The following is a 6,021-nucleotide window of genomic DNA, read 5'->3' as shown; positions in this document are numbered from 1 at the left end:
TTGCATATGTCAGGAAAAATAAATTTGAGCACTGACTTACAAGGAGCTAAGGCACAAATCTATTCCAACAGGTCAGGGGTGATACAGAATGCCTTTTGGCACAGATCCAGTCCCATACACATCATTGGAACAAAAGCATAGTTTGGACAAAGTGTCCTCATGAACAATTAACAAACGTTTTGAATGTGGTACAAAGCACACTAGTCAATCACCAGTGATGGCCCTCAAGATTACTGTATGTTTGTTTTTTCTGCACATTTTTCAAAATACACTTTTAAACAATTATTGCCCTGTTGTTTAAAACAAGATGGACAAACACATCAAACCCTCAGAAATATTTCCCAATTGGGTGATATTGCACAAACTAATCTACTGCAAAGTGTTAAGAAGTCAGTAATTTCACTTAAAGACAAATCTGACAGACTTTGTTGACCTTGACCATTTCTTGCTCTTTCTCTCTGATTCATTCACAGAATGTGGATGTCATTGGCCAGGTCTACATTTATTACCCATCTCTAATTGCCCTACAGAGCTTGGTGGTGAGCTCCTTCTTGGACCATTGCCATCCATGTGACATAGGTATGCCCCCAGTTCTGTTAGAAAGAGAGTTCCAGGTTTGCATGCCACAAGTGGCAGGCAATGATTATCTTTGAGGGGAAAATTCGATCATCTCCCATTGATATTAAATGGTATCATCTTCGAGGAGAAAGAGAGGTCTGCAGATGCTGGAGATCAGAACTGAGAATGTGTTGCTGGAACAGCGCAGCAGGTCAGGCAGCATCCAGGGAACAGGAGAATCGACGTTTTGGGCATAAGCCCTTCTTCCTGAAGAAGGGTTTATGCCCGAAACGTCGATTCTCCAGTTCCCTGGATGCTGCCTGACCTGCTGCGCTGTTCCAGCAACACATTCTCAGATTAAATGGTATCAACCATGCTAAATCCTCCATTATGAAAGGCATGGGTGCTATGATGAATCGAAAGTGAACCGGACCAACCAAGTTAATATTGTGGCAACAACATAACTCACCTTTTGACTCACAAAAGCTTGTCCACCATTTGCAAGACGTGTCAGGAGTGTGATGAAATACACTCCACTTAACTCAATGTGTGTAGCTCCAATAACACTCAACAAGCTCAAAATCAAGAACACAGCAGCTTGCTTCATTGTCCACCACCCTCAGCATTAACTCTCTCCACCACTGATACGCAGTGGCAGCATCTATGTACATTCATCACCACCTTCTCCAGGGAAATTAGAGATGGACAACAATTACTGGCTTAGCTAGCAATGCACACATCTCAACAATGTATTCAAAAAAATTCAGTGATGTACAGCGAGAGATACATAATCACCATTAACTGTACTTTGACTCAAGATGATGACTTCTCGAGGTTACAAGTTTCTTCATTGTGACTAAACATGCTGATTCACAAACTGCAGGTTATTGGGCACGTGGGGCAGGGTAACCCATGAAATAGTGAGGTCCAGAGTAAAGGCTTTGCTTCCTCTTCTTTCCTTCCCTGGCGCTTCTGTGCTTCCTCATTGAGCCATTGTGACTTGAAGTGTGGTGTAGCCTGATCGACAACTTCTTGCCAGTTTCAGCATCTGGTAGCAAGTTCTTCCTCATCATTAATGTAAATGTACACCTTAAGGACAGCTTCAGAATGTGGATTTAGCTTTGTCAACTTTCAAGGATTGTCCAAATTTCTTGTATGAAGAATTGAAGAGTGAGTTGAAAATCTGGTGCAGAGTAAGCAACAACATTGCAATTATCCATTAACTTTAGATCATGTATGTCTCTGTATATATTTCTTTCTCTATATATACCTTTTTATCTCTGTCCTTATGTCTATGTTCTGTTCTCTATCTGTTTATCTTTGTAACTGTCTCTATATATGTCTCTATCTCTATATCCCTTTATGTATATTTGTATTTGTTTTGTCTGAATCTCTATTTATATATCTTGTACATCTCTATCTGTCTCTACATATATATATACATATATATCTTTGTATCTCTCTATATATCTCTAACTATGCTAGAAATCACATGACACTGGGTTGTAGTCCAACAGGTTTATTTGAAACCGCAAGCTTTTGGAGCCCCCACTGACTGAGGAAGGAGCGGGGGCTATGAAAGATTGCGGTTTCAAATAAACCTGTTGGACTATAATCCAGTGTCATGTGATTTTTTTTACTTTGTCCACCCCAGTCAAACGCCAGCACTTCCACAGCATATCTCTAAATATATATAAGTATCTTTGTAGCTCTCTATCCAGATATTTTTGTATTTTTTTCTGTAACTATCTCTTTGTAACTCTGCCTCCCTGGGTATATGCACTGTTTATATCTGTACTTCCCTATTTGTACATCTTCAGAGTCATAGAGTCATAGAGATGTACAGCATGGAAACAGACCCGTTGGTCCAACCTGTCCATGCCAACCAGCTATCCCAACCCAATCTAATCCCATCAGCCAGCACCTGGCCCATATCCCTCCAAACCCTTCCTATTCATATTCCCATCAGATACCTTTTAAATGTTGCAATTGTACTAGCCTCCATCACTTCCTCTGGTAGCTCATTCCATACACATACCACCCTCCACGTGAAAACATTGCCTCTTAGGTCTCTTTTATATCTTTTCCTTCTCACCCTAAACCTATGCTTGCTAGTTCTGGACATTGTCAACTTATCCTATCCATGCCCCTCATGATTTTATAAACCTCCATAAGGTCACCCCTCAGCCTACGACGCTCCAGTGAAAACAGCGCCAGTCTATTCAACCTCTCCCTATAGCTCAAATCCCCCAACCCTGGCAACATCCTTGTAAATCTTTTCTAAACCCTTTCGAGTTTCACAACATCTTTCCAATAGGAAGGAGACCCCAGAATTGTACGCAAGATTCTATAAGTGGCTTAACCAATGTCCTGTACAGAGCAACATGACCTTCCAACTCCTGTACTCAGTACTCTGACCAATAAAGGAAAGCATACCAAACATATTCTTCACTATCCTATCTACCTGTGACTCCACTTTCAAGGAGCAGTGAACCTGCACTCCAAGGTCTATTTGTTCAGCAACACTCCTTAAAACCTTACCATTAAGTGTATAAGTCCTGCTAAGATTTGCTTTCTCAAAATGCAGCACCTCTCATTTATCTAAATTAAACTTCATGTGCCACTTCTCAGCCCATAGGTCCATCTGATCAAGATCCGGTTGTAATCTGAGGTACCCCTCTCTTTCACTATATTTCAATCTGTGTACTTTTGTATTTCTCTATAATTCTATTTTGAGCTCTCTCTATATACATATCTATCTCTCTGTCTTTGGATCTCTGTATATCTCTATCTCTGGTACTATTTATATATGATGTGGAGATTCCAGTGTTGGACTGGGGTGGACAAAGTTAAAAATAACACAACACCACAGGTTATAGTCCTAAAGGTTTGTTTGGAAGTACCTGTATTAGCTATCTTTGAAGGATAGTACTTCCAAATAAACCTGTTGGACTATAACTTGGTGTTATGTGATTTTTAACTGTTTATACAGGTATCTGGATCTCTCTCTCTCTTTCTCTCTCTCTGTATCTCACCTTATATCTCCCTCTCTCTGTATATTAAATGTGTGCATGTGTAATTTCTATGATTCTGAACCTCTTTGAATATATGTGTATCTTGCTGTATTTATCTGCATCTCTATTTCTGAATCTGTGTCTTTGTATATCTGTATGTGTCTGCATATCTCAGTTTATATCTCTGGTTCACTCTGTAGCTTTCAGTCTCTGGGTCTCTTGCTCTGTCTGTCTGTATAACTCTACTGCTGTACATATCTGTGTCTCTCTTTGTATATATCACTCTGTGTGTCTCTCTGTAAATCCTTTCATGATATGGATCTGTAATTCTGTCTCTCCACATATATATCCTTATATGTCTCTGTATATCTCCCCTTTGTGTATGTCAGAATTTCTCTGTCTCTGGATCGTTCATTCTTTGTATGTCTCTGTCTCTCTGTATAGTATTCTATATATCTCCCCTTGGGATGTATCTCTATTTCTCGATCCTTTTTTATATCTGTCTGTATATACCTGCACTTCTGTATATGTCCATATTCTCTATGTCTGCATCTCTCTGTCTCACTTTCTCTGTGTATATCTCCACTTGTATGGTATCTCTCTGTCTCTGACTCTTTGTGTATATATTTCTGTATTTCTCCCTTTTTGTATATTTGCATCTCTCTGTGTCTGGATCTCTCTCTCTGTATATCACTGTGTTTCTCTCACCCTCTCTTTCTATATTATCTCTCTGGATTTCTCTCCCTTTGTATATCTCCCACTCCCCTGTGTATATTTCTCTTTCCATCTCTCTATATCTCCTCCCTTTGTATATATTTGTATCTGTCCGTCTCAAGATTGCTCCTTTTCTTGATATATTTCCCTTCAGTATATATCTGTATCTTTGTCTCTGTATATATCTCCCCCTGTATATATCTATCTGTCTCTAGATCCTCACTTTGTATATATCTCCCACTCTATATGTCCATATCTCCCTTTCTGTGTATATCTATATATATCTGTATCAGGCTCTGGATCTCTCTCTCTTTGTGTATATCTTTCAATCCATATATCTGTATTTCCTTCTCTCTGTGTGTCTATATATACCTGTATCTGTCTGTCTCTGGATTGCTCCCTCTTTTTGTAGACATCTCCTTTTGTGTATGTCTGTATCGCCTTCTCTTTATATATCTCCCTCTCTGTGTACATCTGTCTCCAGATCTCTCCCTTCCTTGGTACATATGTTCTTCTCTATATGACTGTATCTCCCTCTGTGTGTATATCAGTAAGTGCCTGTCTCTAGACCACTCATTCTGTATATGTCTGTACCTCCCTCTCTGTATACATCTTCCTGTCTGTGTGCATCTGCATGTTTCTAGATATGTCTACATATATTCCCTGCTGCATATGTCCGTATCTCCTCAGTGTGTATCTGTATCTATCTTCCATTCTTGTTCTCTTTGCACACCTCCTTCTGTATATGTCTGTATCTTCCTTGCTGTGTATGTTTGTATCTATTTGCAGTTCTGTTTCTCCTTCATAGTCCGGGAACCCCGCACTGCCCGGTTCTACCTCCTTCCCAAGATTCACAAGCCTGACCACCCTGGCCGACCCATTGTCTCAGCATGCTCCTGCCCCAGTGAACTCATCTCTACCTACCTTGACACTGTCCTATCCCCCCAGTCCAGGAACTCCCCACATATATTCAAGACACCACCCATGCCCTCCACCTCCTCCAAGACTTCCATTTCCCATGTCCTCAACACCTCATCTTCACCATGGATATCCAATCCCTCTACACCTTCATCCGCCATGACCAGGGCCTCCAAGCCCTCTGTTTCTTCCTCTCCCAACGTCCCCAACAGTACCCTTCAACTGACACTCTAATTTGTTTGGCCGAACTGGTCCTCATCCTTAACAATTTCTCCTTCGAATCCTCCCACTTCCTCCAGACCAAAGGGGTAGCCATGGGCACCCGTATGGGCCCCAGCTATGCCTGTCTCTTTGTTGGCTACGTAGAACAGTCCATCTTCTGTAGTTACACCGGCACCAGTCCCACCTCTTCCTCCGCTACACTGATGACTGCATTGGCACACCTCGTGCTTCCGCGAGGAGGTTGAGCAATTCATCAACTTCACCAACACATTCCACCCTGACCTTCAATTTACCTGGACCATCTCTAACACCTCCCTCCCCTTCCTGGATCTCTCCATCTCCATTAATGACGACCAACATGACACCGACATTTTTTACAAACCCACCTACTCCCACAGCTACCTGGATTACACCTCTTCCCACCCTTCCTCCTTCAAAAATGCCATCCCGTATTCCCAATTCCTCCGCCTCCACCGTATCTGCTCCCAGGAGGACCAGTTCCACCACAGAATACACCAGATGGCCTCCTTCTTTAGAGACCGCAATTTCCCTTCCCACGTGGTTAAAGATGCCCTCCAACGCATCTCGTCCACAT

Source organism: Chiloscyllium plagiosum, chromosome 15 (genome assembly GCF_004010195.1).
Source record: "Chiloscyllium plagiosum isolate BGI_BamShark_2017 chromosome 15, ASM401019v2, whole genome shotgun sequence".
NCBI lineage: Eukaryota > Metazoa > Chordata > Chondrichthyes > Orectolobiformes > Hemiscylliidae > Chiloscyllium > Chiloscyllium plagiosum.
Note: the sequence above shows the minus strand (reverse complement) of the source record.